Source organism: Seriola lalandi, unplaced genomic scaffold, assembly GCF_002814215.2.
Source record: "Seriola lalandi dorsalis isolate HSWRI2012SDOR001 ecotype SW California unplaced genomic scaffold, Sedor1 jcf7180002054906, whole genome shotgun sequence".
NCBI lineage: Eukaryota > Metazoa > Chordata > Actinopteri > Carangiformes > Carangidae > Seriola > Seriola lalandi.
In genome coordinates this window covers 183,297-210,449 of record NW_019525458.1, presented here as the reverse complement: position 1 = coordinate 210,449, position 27,153 = coordinate 183,297, and the positions used below count along the sequence as shown (strand labels likewise).

Below are 27,153 nucleotides of genomic sequence, written 5' to 3'. Positions count from 1 at the left end.
CTCCCCAAGGTCAACAGAGCAACAGTATTGAGTCAGAGATATGGCAGCCATGGCAGCAGAGCTGTGCTGATAAAAACATCTAGGTTACATCCCGGCGGATGTTCTGTACCCGACTTGAAACACATTTTCACCTCATTCTATCCTATGACAAAAACTCTTGATGTATTGTATGTGATTCAGAGGAGAAAATCTTGTCCTGGGGGGGGGGACGACACGGGAACATTTCCCACCTGTTTCTCTATTCTGAATTGTAACAGGTTGCATAATGTTGAATCTTTTTTTCATGACTGAGGGTTTTCATGGGGTTTTGGTGGAAAGTGACAGCTTGTTACGGAGGGAACTGACAGCAGAAGACATTATTATGCTTTTTTCCCCCTGTATTTCAGATGGAACTGGAATCCAGCTAAAGTTGGCTGTATTTTATTTTTTTTAAAACGATGGCTATTTGAACATTGCTGACTTTTTCTTTTTTCCCCAAAGAGCACTCAGAAAAAGAACAAGAATATCGAATGGTAATTTGAAAATGCACTGACTTACACTTTAACAAACAGGGTCTGTATTTGTAGTATACATCATTTAAAAGATGACAAAGTATAAGAATCATTAAAATCTATTGCTATTTTTAAAAAATTCAGGTTCAAAATAATTCAACCAAACACCCAAAACACAACCCATAAATCCATATATTTATATTTCTATATCATAGTTCCTTTGTCTGCTGTAACACTGCCAATTGGCCGCCTATCCTTACTGTAAATCTTGCTATCTTATTAGTGATGGGGCTTTTTTTTTATATGAGCTTCTGGCATGGGTCCCGAGAGTGAGTGTGGTGAAAAGTGGGCAGTCAGACAAGGTTGTACAATTGACGCTGCTCCACTCATTTCTGATGCCTCCGCTGCCTCACTTGGCTGCCAAGCTGGCGGACGAGTCCTCAGATTTGTTGTCGATGAAGAGGTGAAGTAGCTGTTTCTCATAAAGTGGCAAACTGTTTTATTTTTGTTGGTAATTTAATCGTCTTTACTATAGAACCCAAATACTTCCACACACTGCTTTTCAGATGCTTCAGTCTCACAAAATGTATTTATTAGCTTAGTTTACTGATGGGTCAGACAGTCTGGCTACCTGACTGTACATTTTGAATTCAAACATGTAATTCAAGTTTGAATATTTGAAGAAAAGTTCAAGTTTCGAATAAAAAGTGAGAGCCCAAGTTGTTGGCTGTGTCCTTCAGGGTTCAAAGAAATCTGTTAGACAGAAAGATGTTTGAAGTAAACTTGAGCAGTTTTCTAACAGCTACATAGTTAGCTAAAATGGCTAAAATGAAAAAAATCTTGTTTTAAACAAGTTTGTTAGTATTTTGTTTTATGACAAAATAAAACTAAACTACCTGAATCCACATCTAATGTTTGATTCAGAATCGCATCAACTAATGGGCCTAAAACTGTGTTGACAAATCTGCTCTTTAGCTGCTTAAGCTATCGCTAACTTTAGCTCTACTGAGCGACATGACAGATGCTTCACACCTTTGAATCCTGAAAAGTCTGCGTCAGACGTGATGGGATAACAAACAAAAAAATGACAAAAATTAAAAGTTCAACAAAAGATTCTGAAAACATGCCAAGCTATTTACAATCCACAGCTACCAAGCTAACCGTAAGCTAGGCCTACCTGCCCAGAGATAATGTGAACAGATTACCTACAATCTAGATTAAGCCGCTGTGTTGGTGTATTTGAATTAAGACACAACCCATTCTCTATTTTTCTAAACTTCAAAATGATACACTGATGTGTCCGACTTTGGTTGCTTTGCTTTTCTTATTTGGCCAGCAAAGTAATTAGCATTAATTATCTGCAGGTGTCAGTGACATCTGTCATTATAGCTGGAAATCAACACTTGCCGTCTAAGATTTTCCCTGCCTACACCTTGGTATGTCACTGTTAATGATAGAAATTATACAGTAATTACAATCAGAGCTCTGTCGAAATCATCACGACGTTCATCACAACCAACAGATGGGTTCACAGTTTAAACAATTAGATGCTCACCCGGCATTGGGGTGGAAAACACGCCTCCAGAGTATCATCATAGCTCATATACATTTATTCTCACTATTTAGAAAATACAGCAGCTTACTGGAAAACCATGGAATTACTGCATTGCATATCACCAGCCAGACACGCTAATAATGTAAAAACTATTATTCATCAGAGATGGCTGCAGTGTAAACAGGGCAGAGCTTCACCCCAGCAAAACTGTGTCAATACAGGATTTAATCATTATTGATCAGCCACACAGGATCACAAGAAGAGCCTCTGCGTGGCTGTTTAATCTTTTTCTCTGCAAAATTATAAGCAACAACAACATGGCACATTTTCCATCCAAAGCCTTCAGTCTAGCAGCTGTCACCAATTCCCCAAACTGAAAACTCTAAATGCGTGTCCAACACAAAGCGCGTCAAACAGGGAGCCTTAAACATCCTTAAACACACACTAAAAGGCATTTATTCCTGCAGTTTCAGAGTAAAAAACAATAACAGTCTTCATAAAATCCAAATGCTCTGCTGAACACTGTGGTGAAGTTACCACCAAGACAAGAGGAGGATCAGATAGTGACACACTTCTTTAATATTGCCAGTTTCCCCGGAGGTGACAGCAGGTATCACAAGTGATAATGGCAGCAAATAAAAGGTCTCTGTGGAAAATATAAATTTTTTCCTCTGTAAAATCCTTTTTACCTGAACTAAGAAATCTTCAGGTTGTGTTGGGATGTTCCACTTGTTCACTCACTCACTCACTCACTCACTCACTCACTCCTGTACAGTCATTCCAAATGTCTAAGAAAGTGCGTGTTCACCTCTGTCTTTATATCACATCACAGGATCCTGAACTTCAAAGACCTACAGACTAGGTTTTAACATTGCACAACCATGTTATGACACATTTTACTTTATCAAAAAAAAAAATTGCAGCCCCTTGGATTTAGATATTGCACTCAGCCATATTGCGATTTCGATTATTTTTTCCATTAATTGTGCAGCTCTACTACAAGTAAAGTTTCTTGTTTTTTTCCCTGCATAGTTCTTGTTCAGCACAACGAGGGGTCTGCAGCACAATGATATGCTGAAGTATTTCCCCCTTTATTCTTCACCCACTGCCTCCTCATTCAGCAGAGCGGCTGTATGCTACGCTGCATGCAACACCATTCCCTTCGCTCTCTAATACAGCATCCTCCTTTATCTGGTTATCAACTATAAAAAACCAAGACCAGTCCACGCGGTGCTGTAGCCTCTAAAATCTGCTCATCACAGGTGACGCAGCTAATTGACAAAAAAAAAAGAGGAGAAACTGTCTGGACCCAGTTCACAGAGGTACGCATTAAATATTAATAGGTTTTTCATATTTTGACTGCATAATAGTTCCAGTTTTTCAGCCTTTATGGCCTTTGACACATCCTTTATTAAATCCCTCAGAGCATTTAAAAGCCGACTTGAATGCAGAGCTGGAGGACTGACCTGAGACGGTAATAAACCTGAGGGGACTGCTGCCTTCTGTTGGAATGACTGGAAGCTTGGAAATGAACCCAGGGGCAAAGGAAAGTCATGATATATTTGTTTTATTCACAAACTGAATCAATGGGTAGGTTAAATATAGTTTGGAGTTTATATGTTACGCGGTCTTACTGTATAAAATATCCAGTCCAAAAATCGTGATATACGATATTATCATGGGTTGAGGTTTTTTCTTTTCTTTTTGTGATATAATTATATCGTAGTATCGTCAACATCAACATCAAAGGTCTCACATTGTATAAAATGAGATGTCTGTGTGTAGTTTGATTATAGATCAGGTCTAGGTTCTTTATTAATACTGTGAAAGTATCAAAGCCTCAGTCCACAGAGAAATGCACACAGCCTGTATTCAGAAACTGAGCCTTAAAACCAGCCGTCAGGACTTCTGGAACTTTGTGATGTCACTACACAGCAGTCACTGCTCTCAGCCAAGCCCCGCCCACCAGGACCCACCATGCAACACTTGCAGGAGTTTTTTTTACCTGAAATCTGCTATATTTTTATTGGATCACTCAGAAAACAGTCAGCCAATCAGAAGAGAGGCTCAGAGCTTCCTCTCCTCTGATTGGCTCACTGACCTGTTGTTACTAGAGCTCCAGAGAGAAGCCTGAGAGAGGAGATGTAAAACTGCATGTTCCTAAAACCCCAAATATATCTTCTTATGGATCAACACTTCAAATAAAACACAGGAGGAGGGTAAAATACGAGACCTTAAGACATGCTAACTGAAACTTAACTGTGTATTTGAATAGGTATTTCAGAGTTAAAGTACAGTTTGGATCTAGAACAAAGCCAGTATCCAACAGAATAAATAGTTTTTAACCATCCTCATGGAATTCAGTGGAATAAAGTGGAGGCATAAAGAAAAAGGAGCAGACAAAGGAAGCAGAGCCCTAATTATCACTGAGGAGGATTGGGGGACACGCTCAGCTCACTTTAACAGTTTCAGTTTGATGTTCTCACTAAAAGTCTCTCTGAACAGCTTCCTCTTATTGTCCAGCCACCAAATTCCACAGATCTGAATGAATAAAAATGCTGGGTATCAATCATCACCGTGCAGTCTCTGCAAGAAGCACAATATGAGCTTTGCGAGCAGCAGCGAGTGTTTGCTGAGCTGTTTCGCCCTGGGCGAAGTAGAGGCTGCCCTTCACTTCCAAACCAAAGGACCAGAGCTGGACTGTGAAGTTTTGACAACAACAACTTCTGGGTTCATCAAGTGACACACACACCGGACCAAAAAAGGCTTCTTTTTTTCCCCCCCCCCCCCCCCCCCCACACACACACACACACACACACACAAAACACAATCATTGGAAAAGGAAGGGATTCATTTTTCTGACCCTCATCTACCGAGCAACTTTCATAGTAATCAACATGGCACCATGTTCTGAGCGTTGTATCCAGTTGCTGCGCTACTCAGGAAAAAGGCAGAAAACAACCCCCCCAATACATTTATATTTTAATCTATAGGTGAAATGTATATATTCTAATAAGACACTAAAACTGAACATCAATCAAAGCTAAAGCAGCAGAAAGGAGAGTGTTCTTGACAAGGTCTAGGTCCTCTCACACTTTATTTATTCATTAATGCTTGACAGATGCAAATATAACATTATTTCACAATCAGAACTAGATTTAATTGTTATGTTTTAGCGCAATAATAGAAATTTAGGCCAAATTTCTCATTCTGTTAATGAAAATAAATACATCGTTTTCTTTCTCGTCTGGTCAAAGAACAGGATGGATTTCATTGTGTTTCCCCATTAAACCCATTTACACCCACGACAGAAAGTAAAGCACAACATTCTGCGTTCGCATCTGGTCACACACCTTTTGGTGCATGTCATTAACCCATTTCTCTAAATCTGAAACTCTTCCATGTTTAATCTCTCTTCCTGATTCTCCAGCGTAACACAGAGAAATAAAAGCCATAATTAAGCAAGCCTTAAAACATGTCTAGCTTCTCAGGGGAAGTGCCAACTGTTTACATCAAAAGAGAAGCCACACTGATAACAGCCTGACATTACTAATTCTAATAAAAGTGTTTGATTCGCTCTCATCATGTGAATAATTCAGCTTGGCATTAGATGAAAGTCGTCTGAGACAGCCCACATATGAGCATCCTGTGGTTTTATTGTCCCCTGTGGCAGTCAGTCTCAAGAAATCCAACGACCTTTGACATTAAGCTGATAAAAGTCGAAAAAGATCGCTTATCCCCTCCGTCGCATTTTTCTTTTTTAACACTTTTGACAGTTTAAAAACAGACCACTAAAAGCACAGGGAGCCTTTTAATTGCGTAACACTGTCACATCCAGCTTAGTCACAGTACATTATTAATGAGGATAAAAACCCCTCGGTCAGACCAGAGACCTCCGCAGTATATCTTCCCCGCGCATTCCCAACAAACCCCACAGAAAAATGAAAACAGTGTGAATTAAAAAGGCTGATGCATGCCGTTAATTTCTGTAAATTACTATCCTGCCACTCGTGCAGCAGTATTTTATCTCCACATCAGTTTAAAGAAAACATTAATCTCCTCGGTCGACAGAAACCAATAAAGCATGAAAACTTTTAAACTGCGCTCAACATTTCTTCTTCGGCAGCGGCGTGCATTGCAAAGGCTATTTTTAATTGAGTTTTGGCTCCAACCTGTTTTCTCCAAATGCATCTACTTGAACCTCGGTCCCGGGGCCCCGTGAAAGAAAAAGCAGGGTAATAGAATACAGCCGCGGGTCATCACATTTAATAGTATGACTCATCATTAACACTCGGCAACAGCCATCGATCGGGCGTAAGTGAAAAGAATACTTGAAAACAAGGCTGGGCTGGAGACTAAGTGCTCCATCAGATAAAGGAGAGCCATAACTCAGAGCTGGGAGAGGAGGCTGCTGCTGCTGCTGCTGCTTCTCATTCTCAAGTAGGTTCAGATTACTGCTCATCAGCGTCACTCTCCACAGACAGACAGCCACACACACACTAAACGCTTCCTTCCTCCAGCAAGGATGGTTGAGGTTGACCGCTTTTAAAATCAGCTGGCGGGGCAGCATCGCTTATACCTGAAACATACATTACAATAATATAATTATGTTATTAATGTTGTGTACTATTGTTCCACTTACAGCAACGTAACCGACCGCTTTGCGATACAGTTTACAGTTTATGTCTTACATCATAAATAGTAATCGTGACATTTGAAAGCTAACAGTTAGCCTGCCCTGGGATTTCATTGAATGAAATCCACTTTAAATGTACCTGCGTCAGATCATGGACCATGTGTCTGATGTACGTTTGTATAGTCCGAGAGGGAAGAGAGATGCAGCCCTGGTCTAAATGATGTTTTAATGATGTCTCCTCGCTGTGGGGAGTAAAACAGTAGTGGGGAAATACTGAATCCTTTAATATACTTAGTGCAGAAACACTGGAAGCAGGACATGACCTCTGCATTTCCAGTGGCAGCTCTGGCTCTGGTCCACGAGAGTCAACATTTCAGTTTTCCATTACTGTAAAACTCACCACTAAATCCAAACATTTTGAGAAATCAGGCTATGACTGGTAATAAAGTGTGTTATAGAGGAACAGCAAGTTGTTAACTCAAGACATTTTCATTTGACAGAATCCTAAAGCAGCTTGTAAACGTGTGTGAGCAGATAATTCGTAAGTATGTGCTGTATAACTCTGGGCTTGCTTCCAGTAAATTACTACTTCTGCCTGCTAGACACTTTTGCAACTTTCTCAAATTGTCAAAGCTATCCGTTAACATTCAAAATAGCCTCAGCGACTCGCACAAAGCCAAGAAGCTGAGGAGAAAGTGGGTCCACCAGCAGCACGAGTCTGCCAACGCTGCTAAGTATTTCATGCTTATTGTTTCTGTCCCCAGGCGCTGAAGATTTTGAATCTTTTAAAACGTACTGTGCAGTAATACTTGCAAGCGCTCCATCCACAGCACTGCAGGGGATGCAATGCACTGCCAAAGACATTGGTTGCCATGGTAACCCCGACAGCACCTCCCCATAAAAGCCCTAATTGATAGCAGCAGATAGCTGCAGAGAATTAAGTATCATGCCTGGACAAATGCACTGACTGCCAGACAAAAGCCACGTGCAGACCTGTGTGTGTGGCCGATCGAAGTACGGGTGCCCAGCTGGGACAAATCCTGAGACATTTAAAGTCAAGTATACGCCACAAAAACTTCCATAAACTAAAATAACAAATTAATATTAATAAATTTAGAAAAAATGAAAGGTCCAATATAGTGTAAAGGTCTGTGTCCATGTGTAGTGTGATTATAGATCAGGTCTAGCTTCTATATTAATACTGTGAAAGTATCAAAGCCTCAGTCCACAGAGAAATGCACACAGCCTGTATTCAGAAACTGATCCTTAAAACCAGCCGTCAGGACTTCCTGTAACTTTGTGATGTCACAACAAAGCAGTCACCACTCTCAGCCATGCCCCAAGCCCCACCCACCTCTCAGAGAAACCAAATCTTGCAAAACGAGTGTTTTACCTAAAATCTGCTATATTTTTATTGGGTCACTCAGAAAACAGTCAGCCAATCAGAAGAGAGGCTCAGAGCCTCCTCTCTTCTGATTGGCTCACCGACCTGTTGTTACTAGAGCTCCAGAGAGAAGCCTGAGAGAGGAGATGTAAAACTACACTGAGATGGTTTTTGGTTCTTAAAACCACAAATCTTCTTGTGGATCAACACTTCAAAATAAAACACAGAGGAAGAGGAGAATATGGGACCTTTAAATCCCATTCTCTCTTTTTTCCACCAACTCTGAATTATCCCCAAGGGAAAGCACTTCCCTCAAAATTTGATGAACCTGCCTCTCATTTAGTCAGAAATCCCATTACTCTGCTGAAAGGAACCTGGAGTAAATCAGCCTTCTGCTAGAAATATAATTATGAATGATTTTTGCATTTAGAATGGCAGCATTATGTTCAAGCATGTCAATAAAGCCTGAATGGTAGGTCTTTTTTACGGCTGTGTTTCAGCAGCAGCAGCAGCAGCAGCAGCAGCAGTGTTTGGGGCCTAATGCTGAGAGAGAAAGTATTGAGCCATGATATAAGAGAAGCCAAAGTTGCTGAGAAAAAACAAAAAACAAAAAGACAGTGCCTCAGCCTCACGGTCTGTCTGCACACGCAGCTGGAGCAGACAGACATCAGCTCAACAGAAACGCTGGATGAAAAACGCTCGCACAGACGGAGACGACTGCAGGGGTTTTCGTCTCTTCGCTTTCCTCGCTCCGGTTGCTTGTTTTCGAATTAGACGTCTTGACTGTGGCTTATGAGCGACACTGCAGACGCAATGAAAGAGCTGAAACAGCGAGTCAGACCTATAACGGTGATGAAATAGTTCAGAATACAGTTGGGTTCAGGCATATTAACTCCCCAGTGCTGGACTTGATGCAACACTGAGCCCCGAGTGAAGAGAGATCCACAAAGCAGCCTGTCACTACACACCCATCAGAGCTCTGTGTTAGTGGTAGTTTCAGTGTATCACAGAAATATCATATGAGAGTAAGAGCCCCATGTTAGTGTTCTGTTTGACCCATGCTATACTCACATAAATGCAACCTGAAGCGTATTTTTTATTCTACAAGCATTTGCACATTTTTTGTGTTTATGTTTGGAGCTTGTGTCCCCGACTGATCAGCCGCTGATCATTAAAAATAGGTGACGGGTAGATGGGAATTAAAGCTTCTGTCTGCGGCCGTGAGAAGCGTTCTGTAGTATCGCCTCCTCACTTCGTTCAACGCGCCGGCCACGAAAAACAAAACAACACGTCGGACCGTGTGGACCTTTTACAAAGTGTGTGAGACTGATATCACGTATAACCATCTGCAATGCATGACAGAAACGATCGGTGTCACACATGATCCTCATCGGTGGCATCACTACTTAAACTCTGACACATCTGCAGCAGCTTCAACAGTCCAGTGTCTCAGACTCTGTTATCACCACATCCTCTTTCTAAGCTGAGCACATAACGGTGCTAAGCGGGCACAAGCGCCTCCTGATACCCCGACTGCTTACATCTTCAGCGTGAGTGGCCGCCCTGGGAGTTAACCCCCCCCCCCGGCCATGTCTGCACCATCCTCGACCCACTGAGCAGCACAGGCCCATAAACAATCTTCACGGCCGGATGAGAGATCATGTTTTATTTCCAGACACCTCATCCACCTGGACTGTGGCTTTGTTTACTCTATGTTTCAAACTTATTGCTCTTTGTAGGGCTGTGACTGCTGTGATAGGAGCTAGAGGTGAGACAGAGGAGAGGACGGACAGTCAGAGAGAGAAGAGAGAGAGAGAGAGAGAGAGGGGGGAGAGGGAGAAGCCATAAACACTGTCATTATTTATGTGTTCAGAAGTCAATTACACAGCAAACACAGCCGCGGTAATAAATATGGATCCAATGCAAAACTCCGGCGCAAGTTGGGTCAAAGGCTTTAAAATGCAAGCGCTGCAGAGGGAGGGGTCTCACATAAAACACACTATCAGCTCCACATTCAGGTGTTTTACCCCACGATTTCCTCCTGTGGTGTAATCTCAGAGCTTCAAAGTTAAGACATTAAGACGCTGTTCTCAAATCTTTTAGTATCTATACTGGATGAACAAACAGTGACTTCACTTTTTCCACAATTCCTTATCATGCATATTTATTTCATATTGATAAAAGTGATACTGCATCAACCTACATGCAAAAAATCCCTAATGAAAAAGTGAAAATATTTTTGTAACTTTATTAAAAATCATGTGAATCCTCTTCAGTTGTTCTGCACATGTGTCTATAAGTTGATTGGTTTTATCGGAGGTCCACAGAGAGCTGCTTGGACTTCCCTGGTTTGGTTTTTGTCCTGACATGCAGCGTGAGCTGCGGGACCTGATATGAACAGGTGTGTACAGGTGTACCGACTGATTCAAAATTGAATCTACAACACAGAGTGTGTTAGTCCAGAAGGTATTAATAATGTCTGAAGCCACTATTTACATCAAAAAGACACACAAACCTTCGCTCAAGAATGATGCTCTTCCACTGACTGACAGAGCGCTTCGTTAACAGCAGGAAAGGAGAGAATGACTGACTATCGCAGACATGACGGTTTCAAGTTTCAAGTTCCTCCTCAAAAACCAGCAACGCAAATCTTTGATATGGAAGGAAATGCCTTCACCTCGTTTGTTAGGGCTCAGAGAAACACACAGGTAACCATTAAGACCTGATTTGTATGATTTTTTACCTGGTGAAACGAGTTAAATATGAACCTTTGAAACTAATTGACAGCTTTAATAATCAAATAATCATTTAAATCAAGCAGAAATGTCAAATATTATCTGGTAACAACCTCTACGATGTGAAGATTATTGAACTTTTTTTTTTATGTTTTACAGGCTAAATTACTAATTGAGAAGAAAGATTTTCAGAATTACCAATTATGTAAATAATGCTAAATTGCAGCTTTTGTTTGGACCGCAGAACAAATTAAATAGAAAGAAGCTTTTTGAGAAAAGGTGTACTGCAGCAACCAGAGGAAGAAAAAAAAAATCATCCAATTAAATGAAACCGGGGATTGCACTGTGTGGCTCCGCTGTGGGAGGACACCGAAATTGCATCAAGCAAATCTGGAGAATGGAACCCATATGGCTAATGGATGTGGGTTATGGTATTGTTTTGGAAGGCTCCGCAACATGCCGTCCTTCAGCTGCTACAGCGCCACAGACCTCCACAAATCATTACTGCGGGATAATAGAACACACTTGATCAGACCCAGGAGGAAGGGATGCCAGGGAAAAAGAAGACCAGTCTGTGAATAATGATCACGGTCACCTTAGTCATATATCACCATCCTGGAGAAGATGACTTGGATAAAGGTGTCAGCACGGACGGCTGACAAATTTCTGCACCATCCTCAGATTTCAATCCTGCAGAGCCACCCTCCTCCTCCTCTTTGTGTCTGCCTCCTCCTGCCTCCGTAATTGCTCGCTAAGCCAGAAATTAATCCGTGTTGTAGCTACCCAAACACGTCTTCGTAAATTGGACGTAGCAGGTTGACCACCATGAATCTGGAGTGATGACACAGCAACGCCACAGGCCCTCACTTTCACTGAAGTGGCCTGCTCGCTGAAGTTATCCGGAACCGGTAACCAAGGTCATGTTGGTACAGTAGGTGGGCCTTCGCCTGAATATTGGATGCATTCAATTAGTGCTTCTGCAAAGGCGAACGTGAGTGAAATGTAATAACCGGCTCGGGCGTGAGGGAGCGGCCGGATTGATGCACTGGAAAAAAAGGGCTGCTGTAAAAAATCAGACTGATAGACTAACTCTCTCCTTCTCCCTTTTCTTTTCACAGTTTTACTGGAGTTGGCAGCCCCCCGGAGCCGAGCGCCGCCGTGTCGTCTGCCAGGCACGAGGCACTCCTCCATTTGTTACTCCCAGAAGGTCAGTGAAGAGCGTTTTCAGGCCCTTCCTCAATGTCCGCTTCCTCCCTGCCCACAGGAGTCATTAAGATGAATAGGACAATATGCTGTCCTGGCTGCTGCTAGGTGTAGCGCCATCATGACCTCTAATGGCTAAAATTAGACCTTCAGGAACTCATCTACTGTTCTCCCCTGATGAGATCCCTACTCTACTCAGACTGTGATGCATGGGTGTCATTCTGGGGTGATGCGGAAGTTGTCTATAGGTGGAAGTGAAGGATTGCCAACGAGACTAATATGTAAATATGACAGTAAAATGAGTAAATATGACAGTCAGTGCCAGCGGTGTACTTAGGACTGAGGACACTGAAGTCATGACCTCAGTATTTCTTCATAGAATTTGGAGGTTTTAGCATCCAGTGAGCTATTAGGTTGATTCCAGTATTTTTAGACTTTGTATATTCAAATTTGACGAATGTTAAAGTCATCTGGGCTTCTGCGAAATCCAAAATATGATCTCTCAATACAATCCAGCCTAAATATTACAATATACAGTATTATCGTGGCTGGTGGTGGAGGTGAGGTGGTTATGATATAATGTATTTTATGTTTCAGGTTTAAGCGATGCTGCCACTAAACAGCAAAAAAAATTAAAATGTATATTATGAAAAATATTGTATATGGTGGGAAATATCGCGATATTCGATATTATTGAATATCGACCCAAGCCTAAAGTCAACAAAACAAATAAAACAAATATAATACTGCATGTATACTGGTGTCTACATACGTGTTTCAGCTATACAGTAATAAGACAAATGTAGAATCATATTTTCTAGACTTTAATCTGAAATAGGGTTAATAGGGTAAAAGAATACTAACGCCATTATTTGTATATGCACAGATAATGAACTCTGAACAGATGCAGAGAAAAACATGAGAATTTTTGGGTTTTGCCTCAGACCACCACCCGTTCTCCTCAGACCCGTCTCCTGACTGACTCAGTCATAAATCAGTCAAACCTAAACACACAGAGATCAAACACACTGCTGCATTCATTCTGTGTGGTGCTGTCAGGATCTCCAATGCCAATACGTCAATTTAGAAATCATATTAATACAGATATCATCGTGTAATCATCACATTCACAGCAGCGGATACAGATGTGTCAGACAACAGGCTGGAGATGCAGCTTCAAGTTCAACACTCAGACGTCCACTCATGACTCCTTTGAGTTTTCACCACATCGGTTGTGCTGTGCAGAATAAAGCTGTTCCACAGGTGTTATTCCAACCACATGATCAGATACTGAAGCCTGACACTGTGCAGGTCCAGACAGGAGACTGGAAATCGACAAGCTGGAGTTAGGGACCTGTTCCCTCGCAGCGAAAGGAGAAATTAGCCAGGAATATGCAACGAACGCCCAACGCCCTTTTAACACAGAAGGAATTGTATAATTTCATTAACTCTGTTTTTCTAAAACCTGTGGGTAGTGCGTTCAAATACAGATATGACTTCTTTTTTTTTTTTTACAAACATGACTCATAGGAGCTGATCTCCCACCTCCAGGGTTAGTTAACCAAAACAACTGTATTAAATTAGAGAAACTACTTGAGTAGAGAAAGATCATGGTGATCACTGAAAAAGAGCACCAGGGTACAGCAACTACCGTCTTCACAGAGACAACAGTCAATATTCTCAACAATTCCTACAAACACAAGAGCTCGCCTGTCACAAAAACTGCATCAACTAAGATTATATACATATAATATATTATAGCACAATAAGAAAATGTTATTTCCTGTATCCAAGTCTTTATTTCCTGTTTCCTGTGAGGAGCAAGTACCTCCAGGAGCTTATATAAGCTGCGTTATGATGCTGTAGGTAATAACACAAAGCTCTGTAACATGCAACACACCTAATATGGCTCATTACTCTGGACTTTGCCTTTTCATCTTCATCGTCGCAGGCCGCCACAGAGCTTTAGGCACTTAACTAATAACAAAAGCTGTCTCAGATAGTTAATGCAGAGTAATGATGACAAGCAAGCAGCACTGAAAATAGCACCTGTCGCCCGAGACAATAATAAATCCCCAGAGATGAGGAGGCTGCTGGTGATGGTGCACCGACACAAACACGAGGGATGGGGTAAGAAATGTTTGAGCGCTGAGGCAGTGAAGGTGTGAAGTTTGAACTGATACCCCCTGCCCCCCCCCAAAAAAAAGGGGGGGGGGGTCTGAGAGTAATTGTGCCACATGCATTACAGATTACAGACAAAGACTGTGCTGGAATCAACATTAATACTGGATGTGGATGCAGGTTCATGATCCACTGACACAATTGAACAGAGTGTAAGTTTGAGCTGATTTCTGCTCTGGTGCACATTTTTTTTTTTTTTTTCGTCTTTGAAAAATACATGATGTTTGATCATTGAGCTGCTGCAGCTGCAGAGCAATCCTGCAGGAGGGGGATTTCAAGTTGTGATTGTATTGTTGTTGGAAGTTGATCATTTGTGTGGAAGAAGAAGAATGTAAAAGATTTTTGCAGCCTGATAATGAAAGAATATTGATTGAATAACAGCTGATTCTGCAGGAATGTTGCACAGTCAAAGAGGAGACCATAAACTCACTATCTGGAATCTTTGCTCTATGTGTTATGCGTGCAGAGCCCCTTCTGCAAATGCTTGGAACATATAGAACTCTTTAAGAAAAAAATAAAGAGACGTGTGAGGTTCTGTTTACCTGCTCGGCATCCTCACCAGGACGCGGCGGTTACCCTTCCCGCCAGGAGCTCAGGGGGACCAGCCGGGATGCAGCGGAGGTCAGAGAGCCTCTCCACATCCCCCCCTTTGGAGGCTTTTGCAGGCTCAGGTTAGTACGGGACAAGTAGCGGCGGCTAGACGGCTCCAAATTCGGATGCTCCGCTCGTTCGTGCAGCCAGGTGCGCAAAAAAAAAAAAAAAAGGAAAAAAGAAAAACACGCAGAAAGAAGTCAGTATGCGTCCTGGATTGCTACCTCTTCTCTGGTTTTAGTGGGCTGTGAAAGTGAAAACAGGAAGCATCCCCTCTCCTCAAGTCCACTTTGTATCGGAGCGCCCCTCCTCCAGCACCCCCGCGGATGAGTGTGGCGGCGGGGACGCGTGGAGCTTCGCTGTGGTGCCGCTGACTGGAGAAGGCTGCACGGGGAGAGCTGGGGCGTGTTCCAGGAGGAGGAGGAGGAGGGAGGGAGGAAGGAAGGAAGGAAGGGGAGGGGGTGGATGCGCAAAGATGCTCAGCTCATTGTGAGGGAGTTAAAAAAGTTTCTCAAAGTGCATCAGGGAGGGAGTCATATAGTCTCTCTATTCCTGCCACTGTAGGGCTGTCTATAGTTATAGTGTCTATAGTATAGCTGCAGCTTATACCTTTTAAATTTTGGGGTTGTTGCATGAACCTATTGCTTTTTTTTTTTTTAAATTTTCTGATGTGATGAAAAGAATCTTGAAATCAATTCCAAACTGAGAGTCTCAGTTAAAAGTCTTGTTGTGCACCAGTTTCAGGAGGCAGAGGAGGTCGTCAACGAAACAGAAGGTCGGTGGTACAATCCCTGGCACCCCCAGCCCACCTGCAGTAGTGTCTTTGGCCGGAGATACTGAACCCCAAATTGCCTGTGATGGCTGTTCCATCAGTGTATGAGTGTGTATGGGTGTAGTGTAAGTATGGGTGAATGCGGCAAGTCCACTTACACTGGTCTTATCATATTATAATACTTTATAATAAATAATATCCTCGTGCGGCCCGCTGGCCCGTGTATGGGCCCAGCAGAAGGTTCTGAAGGTATTCTGATGGAGTAAACGCTTTATATACGCAAATATTCAGTTCATTTTGAGCTAACCATGAGCACAGTGTGGTGACTGCCTACTATTTAAATGTGTAGAACTCCGATCCTCTCTCAATTCCAAAAATCAGAAGGGTTCCTCATAAAAAGTATTCCAGGTTGTGAATATCGTCATGAAAAGTCCAAAGCAGAGGAGTAATTTGTATCCACAGTTCTTCCCTCATGTCTCCTCTCTCTCGCTCTCTTTTCGGCTCCATCTGCGGTTCTGCTAATGTTGTTAGCTTTCTGGCCACAAAATGGCGCCTCCCTGTGAAGATCCAAACACATATCACTTCAGGGAGGGCCGCGAGCGTAACAGAGCGTAAGACGTAATGGCGTGTTCTCTCCATCGGAAGAACCCTGTTTTTTTCACAGCCTATCAGAATGACGCTAGCTTGTAGATGGACGTCTCCCCTGACCAATCAGAGCAAACTAGAGGGGTGGGGCACTTCAGAGGCGCCAGAGCCTCCACTCTTCTGATTGGCTCACTGACCTGTTGTTACTGGAGCTGCAGAGAGAAGCCTGACAGAGGAGATGTAAAACTACACTGAGATGGTTTTTGGTTATAAAAAGTTTTAAAGCCCTTAAATTAATTTTGTTTCTTAATTTATTGAAGTAAATTTTGAAATAAGCCCCTTTTCTATTTTCCCTTCCTTTTATATGATGTACTTTTTGTTTATTTTTTCAATGTGCTTTACTCAACCGCTGTTAGTTCTTATTCTTTTCTGTCAAAAAGATAAATGCCTTATTTGTTTGAAAAAAAAAAAAAAAAGGAAAAAAAAGAAGATGGTTTTTGGTTCTTAAAACCACAAATATATCTTCTTATCGATCAACACTTCAAATAAAACCTTCCAACTCCTCCTCAAACATGAACAAATACGCTGGTCATTTTTTTTCAACCCTCTGACTAGACCCAAAGGAGTGTGTCCTTAAAATGCACAGCAGCAGGTGTACCAGACCTTGGTTGTCATGGTTATAATAATAAACACATCGACTGTATCGTCGTCACCATGGTTACTATAAGCTTGGCTAGCTTTAGGAGAAGATGGTGATTTTGGTCAAAATACGTACTTCCTCAACATTAGAGGATCTTTGTCGCCACGGTTACAATATAAACTGCTGGTTTCACATGGGAATCGAACTCCGCTCTCCTGTGTCATATTCATCCATCCGACACAACCTCCTCCTGACCTCTTTACACTATGTCACCGCACTTTTCCCTTTGCTCCTGTCATAATTACTGCGGCCACCAGATGTCGCCTAGCAACAAAACGCAAGCTATGTGTGGGAATAAACATTTATCAGCAGATTTTTGTTCCCTCATTATTCCCTCTTATACTTTTGTGATGTAAAGATCATGTTATATCATGTGTTTGTGTGTGTGTGTGTGTGTGTGTGTGTGTGTGTGTGTGTGTGTGTGTGTGTGTGTGTGTGTGTGTTTGAGACGGAGAAAATTTGTCATTCCAGCTTAAATACAAATTGAGTGTGGAGTCAAATGGATTTCATGTCATATCAACAATATTTGAGCTCCCCCCTCTGATTGCCTATATCCTCCCAAATAAGCCGTCAGTCTGACACAGCACATTTCAGTTTGCTGGTAAGCAGCTCAATCTGCCTCTTGCAGGGGGGTCCCGCTGCTTCATTCCACACTCGCCTCACAAAAGCTATTTGAGGAAGGGAGGCTGGTGTCTCACGCGCCTGCTTAGGACCGCCAGATGGTCCTGCGTAAGAACTTTGAATTATTCAGCCATCCCACAGCAGATTGAAGCTGTCATGTGTAAGACAACTTGGCCGGCCTCTTCCTGCGCCAGGGAACACCAGGCGGATGAGTGAGTACAACTGCTGCAGAGATGCTACCAAGTTATGCAACGCCACACTGAAATTTCACTAATGCACAATTCAGGCCCGGCTCACAAAATTTACTGCAGCGATGAAATGTTTTTTTTTTTTCTGTCTTTTCTTCTTTCTTTTTTTTTCAGATCAGACTCAGAGTGTGTTATGCTTTCACAGACAGGGATGAGAATCATAAATTATTCACCTGATCCAGCTTTTATGTGTGAATGCTGAGCTTACAGCAGCGCTGGCACATCTAGAAACAAGCAGTTAAGCTCTTTAATAGATACACAGGATCTGTTTGTGCCGTTCTCTAATGCACCACATTAAGTGAGAGTGTATCAGACACAATTATGGAAATGACTAAAGTTGGACAAGAACTGGTGAAAAGCCATAAACCAAAACATTGTCATAAATTTTCCGAAAGACATCATGTGGGTCCTTCGATGTTTAATGTGCTACAATTACCCACACTGGCCATTAGTGATATTAGAGTGAAGCTTTACTGATGGCAGGGATCATGATTAGAGCCATAATTTAGCAGGATAACTCCTGTCACTTTAACACAGCCATTGACACTATGAATACATGCCATTACCAAATACTGCCATATAATATATCACCACATTAGGGATGATATATGTGCCGTATTTCATTCTCTCCTCATACCTCCCTCGTTCGCCTCCAACTAAAATCAGCTGCACTTTGTCAAGGTTGAGATGATCTGAACTGAGTGACATGGATGTGGTCTCGTCTGTATTTTTGTTTGCTGTCAGAGTGTGGGTGGTGGTGGTGGTGGTGGTGGTGGGGGCTAATCCTTTCAAAACAAGATGAAGAAATCCACTTCACATGGAGGGTGCTGTGTGTATACCTGAGTGTGTGTGGTGTAATCACCCTGAGAGTGGCCCATTAATCCAGTTGGGAGGGGGGGTGGGGCGCTTTGATCTGCGGTTGAGTGGCTGTAGAGCGAAGCTGTTGAGCTCACCTCCTCCACTAAGAATCACTCAAAATTAGGAAGGAGACTTCTTATGTGAAATGGGTTAATGCCGCCTCTTCAGTCTAGAGCCCCGTCTCCCTCGTACTCACACAGCTTCAGATGTGCGGCTCATTTTGAGTAAGTGGTCCAATTTGAGACGAGGGCCTCTTCGCAGGAGGGGAAACGAGGCATTTATGTACTCTACAAAACAACCTGTGTGAAGAACATTTAACCAATCTGAGATCCTTACACTGTAATTACATCAGGTCTTTACTGCAAGTGTCAGCTAATTGCGTCTGACTAATGTATATGGGCACATGTACAGTGTGTGTTGAGTCTGAAACCTGCTCTGTGTGACCGGACTACAAAATATAAAGGATCATTGGGAAGAAACAAACCCCATTTTCTCATGGAAACTGGAAAAGTTTTGATAACTTCACAATGAATTTGTATTTTGGTCTAAATCATGATGAAAATAGCTTCATATTTCTTATTATAATTTAGCCACTTAGGGACATAGAAAAGTAACACTGAGATATTAGCTGCGTCCCAATTCAGGGGCCACATCCTTCAGAGGCTGCGTTTGAAGACTGATTGCTTCACAGCGGTGCGACTAGACGGCCCCATTTCAAAGGATCCTTCAAATGCGTCCTTCTTTTCCCGGGCAACGAAGGATCCAACATTCTTCTCCTTTTTAATACAATAATCATCAATGTGTTTTTGTACAAATACTGAGGTTGAACTATAAAACACTGCAGTGAAATATGTTGAGAAGTCAGATTTTTGTGGTTTCTCATTGCTGTTGGATAAATAAATAAATAAAAATCACCAGAACAGTTTTGTTTTTATTCAGTGCACCTCATGAACTTCAAGCAATATACACCAGTCTGTTGTTTAAAGCTGCTTGTTAGGACTCATATTGACACCCACATACATAACAGGCTGTGTGTGTCGAACTCGAGGAGGAGAGGGTGCGCTGGGCTCCCGCAGATGCAGAGCGAGGCGAGGCTGTAAATATTCATGGCGGAGCTGACAGCATGCAGTGCCTCTCCACTGGCTCCTGTCACTCCATTGATCTCTCATACATGACTTTCACGTCCGATGACCGCCCTGCCTCACCTCAATCATGTGGGAAGACGTGCCCTTTCTCCTGCCTGCTTGATGTCAGTTCTTCCAGGAGACAGGGTCATGTTGATCACCCCCTACATCCCGAGCTCCTTATCCCCTTTCGTCATTATACTATGCATGAAGCCCACCTGTAAATTTTTCAATCAGGTGAGGGCCCCGAGTTCTTTAATCCAGTTAAACAAATTTACAATATGGAATACTTGAGGTAAGATTATCTTGTTTTTCTTCTGCATATACACTTTAAAGTGTCTTGAGTCCCTTTAATCACCTGATACAACTCTGTCGAAGCGTCAAAATGAAGCACAGTTTGTTAATAAGCTGCAGTTTTTGTTTAAATGCCTCACAAAGAAGGTGTGTACTCTTCCATTGTTTTGTTGGTCAAGTGGGACTGTTCCCCACATTTTACACAATCCTGCCTTGATTCAATACTTGATATCATCCGACAGTACATGTACGAGGAAGTCACCTCTTCCGTACGATATCATCTGTTCTATCTTGTTCTGTAAACAGAGAGACAAACTGCACTTGTTCCTGAGGGGACGATTGAAACACAGTCTGAAACCTCATCGTGTCTCTTTTTACAGACCTTCAGTGCACTTTTGAACATTTCCACTCCCTGTAGCTGTGGTGGAGCAGATCCACAGTGACTGATATGAGTCACTGTTTTGGTGATTTATACTTCAATAAGACACAGTTCGGTGTCGATAATATCTCTACTGTATGTCAGAGTGGTGAATTATACAGTGACAATCGGGGGGTCAACTTTCTGAACAACTGAAGTGTTACAGTCCTTACAGTATCTTGCTTGTTTAACCAAAGTTAAAAGACTTACTAAACCACCACAGTAACACAAAAGACTATTTAAATGAAATAATAAACTCTATATTGATGTCAAAATGTTTCTCTACAACAACTTATCCTCCATTGTCTCACTGCTCATGACTGAGCACCAATGTTTGCTAACATTAAATCATATATGACAGTTTATCTTGATGATGAAATTAAGTTAACTGAAAGCGTGCGCTGTCAGCTAGCCAACATTAGTTAGCTAAACTGTGACTCAAGGTTAAAGTTAGAAACTAGTTAACGTTAGCGTTCACCTGTAGATACTTGACACGATCTAATTCAGAAACTCAGATGTGTATTAAACAAACTAGATCAGTGGTTCCCGACCTTTTCCAACTCGTGGCCCACTTGAAAGTCTGGGCCCTATAACTAAACAAGTATATGAAGCTGGCGGCAACTTTAGTGTTCCTACCATTGGCTTATCACAGTAACATAGGGTTTAATACGAAGAGAAAAAACAAAACAAACAACGGAAGGAGTATTAAAACATTTTTCATGCTTTTAAAGATCGTTTTGTTTCAAGATGGGAACCACTGAGCGAGACCGTTAGCTAATGCTACTTACATTTACCTACAGTGTCTGTGTGACGTATGGAAGCAGAGACGTGAGCCACTGATGGAGTGAGGCAGGCAGGCGAGACGCTCAGCTGATGTCCAGGTTAAGAATTGGTACGGTCCACTTTAGGGGTGTCTAAAATCATATGATGATATACTTCCAGGTATGAATATGGGGAATATATTGTAATATTTACAATTACAGGTTGAAGGATGTATAAATACAAATATTACCTCTTTTTGGGGGTCCACGTTTGATTCATGGGGGTCCACTCCTCCGCATAATTGAACACTGCTGTATGTAACTACATTGCAGTGCTTATGATCATTGATTTCCTGTGCACAGTGCAGCTTTTCTCAGGTTATAATTACCCGTCCACACTGAAAGGCACCAGGCCACGTAATTGCTTTCATAAGACCTTTATACACTCTCTCTCCCAATGTGTCTTCAGTAGAACAATCAATACATTGATAGAAGAGAACCTGTATTTACTGTTGCTCGGCAAAGATGTTAAAGACACACACAGCTGTACTTCTTTTGCATGCAGCGTGCGGCAGCAGAGCCTGAGACACTTTGTTCTTCCTGATGTTCCTCCTCTATCCCCTCCGGCCCGTGCTCTGGTCATGCTTCATGAACCCTGGCTGATGTACAGGTGGATCTCAGAGATGGGGGCCCCGGGCAGACAGGGTTCACGGCCTGTTTGCAGAGAGGATGAAGAAATCTGTCATTATCCTCGGTGAGACATTCCTCTCACGCTGCCTGGGACTTGACTGTTAATTGCCCTGAGAATTCATCCAAACAGAAGCACTGGGAAGAGACACCAGAGATGGGGCTGTGAATCGATAGCTTTCATGAGCCTCGCAGTGAAACTTCTTTTCTTTACCAAACAAATGTTAAATCACGACTTCCCACTAGGTGTTGTTATTTTAGAGAAGATGGTGACTGTTACACTGTGAAATGCTTCCATTATTCATAAACCCTGCACTATGCAGGTCTAGTCTACAATACAGCTTACATTATTTGTCAAAATGTCATACAGGTATGCTTGTTTCCATGACTGAATGTTATTCTGTTGTTTTGAATAAACTAAAAGGTACTAGTCATTTTTTTAGCATAGGGTAGTTGCTTTTTCAATTCAATATCTGATCTTTAATGATCAAGTTTTAAACTTACATTGTATAAGTGCAACAGGTCTTCCCTTGTACCCCACTGAGCGTGTTCACAAAATGCACTCTGAGTCAGTGTATGACCAACGCATTGTGCTCTTCAATAGCACTACATGTAGAAGATAATAATGACACCAAATGGTCTGATAGGTAATGTGTGGAAGCGTTTTGGCTGTGACAGCATAGATTGGAAAATTGTATATAAAATGTAAAGCTGCAAAATGCAATTACCTGCAGTAAAATGACGACAACAACAAGTGACGGGCCTATACAGCATAATGCTTAATTTGGTCCTTCCCACATGTATAAACACACAGGCACCGCTCCCAGGTGAGATACGCAGCGTTCAGGTGAAAGCTACCTTCCACAATTTCCTCCACTAAAGAAACAACGTTTTTCAGTTAAAAAGAAAAGAAAGAGATGAGACCAGAGCACAGGTGGTCTGGCCCTGAGGACTACCGGCTCAAACCTAGGTCAGCCACTGGACCGTCAAAACATCCATAAAGTTTCCAAATTTTTGACCAGCTCCATCAGTGTCATTAGTTTGACCGATCCCAGTGGATAAATCCAAGGTTGAATTTCTTTCCCAGTCTGACCATGGAACCAGTAATCTGTTCCAGACTGCGGTCTGGCTTTACTGAGATGGAGAAACCCAGGATCTGCTAGAGGGCTTGACCACAACTGTCTTTTCTTCTCCTCGATATGGTGACGTTAGCTAATTTGCTGCTACCCACATTATGAATTTGTTTGGCAAATGTTGCTATAGCGACACGTAGAGCTGACGAACCATTTGTTTACAGAACCTTTAAGGTTAGCATTACATCAAAAAGGAAAATTTGAGACACAGATGAAAAATCAACACTCACACTACAGCCATATATATTTATAATACATAACACATACTAGTGTACATAATACAGAGGTAGTTCAGTAGTGAGAGTCAGCACAGACAGAGGTCAACAAAGTCAGCAGGGCTCAGAGCTGAGCACAAAGAAACTTAATGGGGTGGGGCAGCTCCATCAGGGGAAAGAAAGATGGCTGTGCAGCAAATCCATCAGCAGCAGGAAACAGTGAGGAGCACCAAGGCCATCTCAGAGTCAAACCAGGTCGCAGGATGAAGAGGGAAAGTGGAGAGAGAGAGGAGGGAACTTAGCTGGACGGAATGTAGGGTTTTTTGTTCTCTCTGAGTCTTTTGTCTTTTTCATTTATTCTTTCACATTGTGTCAACCAAGTCTGTGGTTTTAACTGATTATACAAATAAACCTAAAAGGAACAGAGGCAGACTGAATTTGATTCTCTAAATGTTAATCTGTATATCAGCAGGTAGAGAGAACTCCTCACACAAAGGAAGTCGCTTCATTTACTGCATGTAAACTGCAATCAACCCAATGCTCCTGACAACATCACGAGCTGCTGAAGTAGCTACCGTACAGGCAAACAGTCAGAAGTCAATTTGTCAACAAAGTAAAAACCCATCAGCTGGTTTTTCCCTGCAGGAGAAAAAGATTAAAGAGAAACATTTGAAGGCAGGAGTATGTCAGAACAGTGGAGGCTGAGCAGAGTCTGCAGGAGATTTAAGAACACATCTGATAATCCTGCAGGATACTGCAGCACTAAGGCCACCTTGAAATCTGGGGATTGTGTAGGTACTGTATTGACCTTATAGACATACAGTACAGACAGACTGTATGTAAGGAAAGTGCTGAGGTACCTAACAGCAGAGGTGGAGCAGCAGCAGCACTGGAAAACCTCAAGAATATCAGGAGTTGGCTGCTGGGTTTGACCCCAAAATCAGTTTTAAGTCAGAGTCAAGCGAAGAATAATAAAAACAATTATCTGGGCATCTAAATATATGTTATGATGTGAGTGTTTTCTGGACCCAAATGCAGACAAACTCAAACTAAGGCTGGTAGGTTAAAATAAGAGTAATCTAATAAACTAAATGGACTTACAACCAGGTGCAAACCTGAAGAACCGACATGAAAACAAGACTCAGGAAATCCAATCAGCTGGTAAAACTGTGGGAACATGAGAAAACATCAGGGGAACTGATCAGACGAACTGTGGGAAAGACACCGACTTAAATACACAACAGAGGCAGGGGTAATAGAAGAAAGGTGAAACACATGACAGCAAATTCGTCAGCATTGTGTAAGGGCTCACTTTGCAGTCTGCTGGTTCCTCATTTGTCTTACTTTTCATTATTGATTATCTCAACAATAATCGATTTTCTTTATCATCTTAATAAATTCTTTATTAGAGGGTGTCATGGTGGCTCGTTGGTTAGCACTTGCATGTTCTCCCTCAGTCCACAGACATCCAGGTGACTGGGTGACTCCAAGTCACCTGTAGATGTGAGGAGACTGTCCTCCTGTAAGGAATGAGCCCATAGGTCGTCTGTGCAGCAGGTTATTATGACCCATAGTTACGTTTTGTTGCTAGGTGACATCTAGTTGCCGTAGTAATTATGACAGGAGCGAAGGGAAAAGTGCGGCGACGTAGTATAAAGAGAGACAAAGTCCACGTCAGGAGGAGGTTGTGGTGGATATATGGGTCAACATGAAACGAGAGAGCGGTGTTCGATTCCCACGTGAAACCAGCACTTTATATTGTAACCATGACAACAAAGGAAGTACTTATTTTAACCCAAATCACAATCTCTCAATTTCTAAATCTAACCAAGCCATGACCGTTATCATAGTAACCATGACGGCGCAGGTAGGTACACCACTGTCAATACAGTCTGTGTGTTAATTATTGTAACCATGACAACCGAGGTCAGGTGCGCCTGCTGCCGTAGGGGCGCTATGTCAGGAGACACCTATATGATCAGAGAGTTGAAAAAAAAAAAAAAAAAGACCTGTATGGTTGTTCATGTTGGAGGAGTGGTTGAAGGTGAATGGTCATTTACCTGTGGTCCCATTTACACCTTCTATCTGAATGATGACATCATATCCAGGGGCCTTTCATACCTTTTGCATGTTCCCATATCCCTTAGCTGATATGACCCTGCGTTGCCTCAAACCTCCACTGTCATCAAAGACCCTTTAAGTTTCATCTTATTAACGTCCTGTGAATTTGTAAATGTGAAACTGTGTCCCGCTTGAATGACTGCGATGATAGCGAGGCGATCACCTGGAGAGGACAACAAGGACTTAATAATGAAATAACAGCGAAATGGAGAAGCTTGGCGTGCGACTTGAGCGATATTTGCATGAGATCACAAATAAGGATTTTAGCAGGGGTGTCATTTTGATTTATGGATGTCAAACACACGTTAATAAGTTATGGCTTTGGAGAGTTCAGGTTGCCCAAATCCCATCTTCCACATCCCTGTGTCTTTCGACGGGGGATTTCAGCTCAATGGCTTTAATAACATGCATGAACGGATATAGGCATTTTTTTAAAGAAAGAAATTTGTTGCAGTAATTTTTTTTTCTTCCCCTCCTCTTTCTGCTATTAGCAAGTAATCAATGGCCAATTGCCTTTTTAATGCCTTCTCCAGGATCTTGTTGAAAGTCAGACACACTTCAAGGTATTCGCCTTCACTTCCTCCACGGCTGCCCCTTCATTTCTGCTCAGCAGTGGGTACAAATAATAAAGATAATGTTCGCTGAGTAATGATTTCCCATTTTCTCCTTACTTGTACCCTGTTATTAGTTAGATCAGTATGGCAGTGAAAATTAATTTTCTTTTCACTTAGAGGGGACATTACCATGATTAATTTCAGCATGGAGTGGAGGAAACTGGAGGATTGCTGCAATATGAGGAGTGAAATCAATTTGCTCTGATGTGAGAAGAGCCGGCGAACGAGGGGTATAAACAAGTATGAAATTACCCTCTCTGTCTTCTCCTCGAAACGGAAGAGAGCATCACTCGGCCAGGCCCCTTTGTGCTGGAAACGTGACCCTCTTTGGCCTTCACCAGGATGACAAGAGCTGGGAAATGAATTTCTCTCCATCTATCGGCCATTATTTCAATATCACACACACACCACTTGTGTGGGCCAGCAACAGGAAAACCAATTTACAGGCAAAGATAAACACACAAAAAAAAAATTCAATTCTGTGATGTTTCTGTTTTGAATCAAATCACTGCCATAATCATTTTAATGATATCAGCAACTCAAACTTTGATATTTAACCACTGCTCAATACTGATGCAATTTCAGTACGACTGATGTCATTGCACTGAAATGTTTGACTTTGAAAACAATGTTTTGTGAATGTATGAGGTCTAAATTTAATTTAGTGAAATTCTCTAATTCACATAGAAAATGCACTTGTCTAATAGTCAAAAGCTACATTCAAGTTGCTCTAATTCAATTCATATCTAAAAATTCAAGTGACGTCAAAAACGCAGCTAAAATTCACTTGGTCGAATCCAGATGCTAAAATTCAAGATATAAAATTCACTAGAACTTTCCTGCCTGTTTCCAGTGTTGTGCATGAATGCGCTAATAGGTTAACAACGCTCAAGCACCAGAAAGTGGTGGTAAAGGGATAAAAAAAAGGCTGTTTGTCAGTTGCCAAAAACATCAAAAGAAGAACTTCACAGTTTTACAGCAGATTTCTACAAAAAAAAAAAACATTACTATTGATTGCTGGTAATAAAGAAGTGCTATTATTCTAACGATTCACCTGCGAGAGGCCTCATGTGAACTCATTACAATGACCAGGTTTTACCCCAAACTGGTGTCAAAAGACGCCCTAACATTACACCCATACACTGTGTGATGGAACCATGTTGTGTTGTGTCAGTCTTTCCTCTAGACGTTGAACCTGCTGCAGTGATTTGCTCCCATTCAGTCAC

The 27,153-nt window shown here is 42.0% G+C and overlaps 1 protein-coding gene across 1 annotated transcript in view; it reads right to left on the bottom strand.

Annotated features, from left to right (window-relative positions):
* Window positions 1–15,152, bottom strand: part of LOC111672909 (heparan sulfate glucosamine 3-O-sulfotransferase 5) — a 64,303-nt gene extending 49,151 nt beyond the window's left edge. The window contains exon 1 of the mRNA XM_023430493.2: window positions 14,728–15,152. The gene's annotated coding sequence lies outside the window, so the exon portion shown is untranslated. The remainder of the gene's footprint in view (window positions 1–14,727) is intronic.
* Between the last annotated feature and the right edge of the window lie 12,001 nt (window positions 15,153–27,153).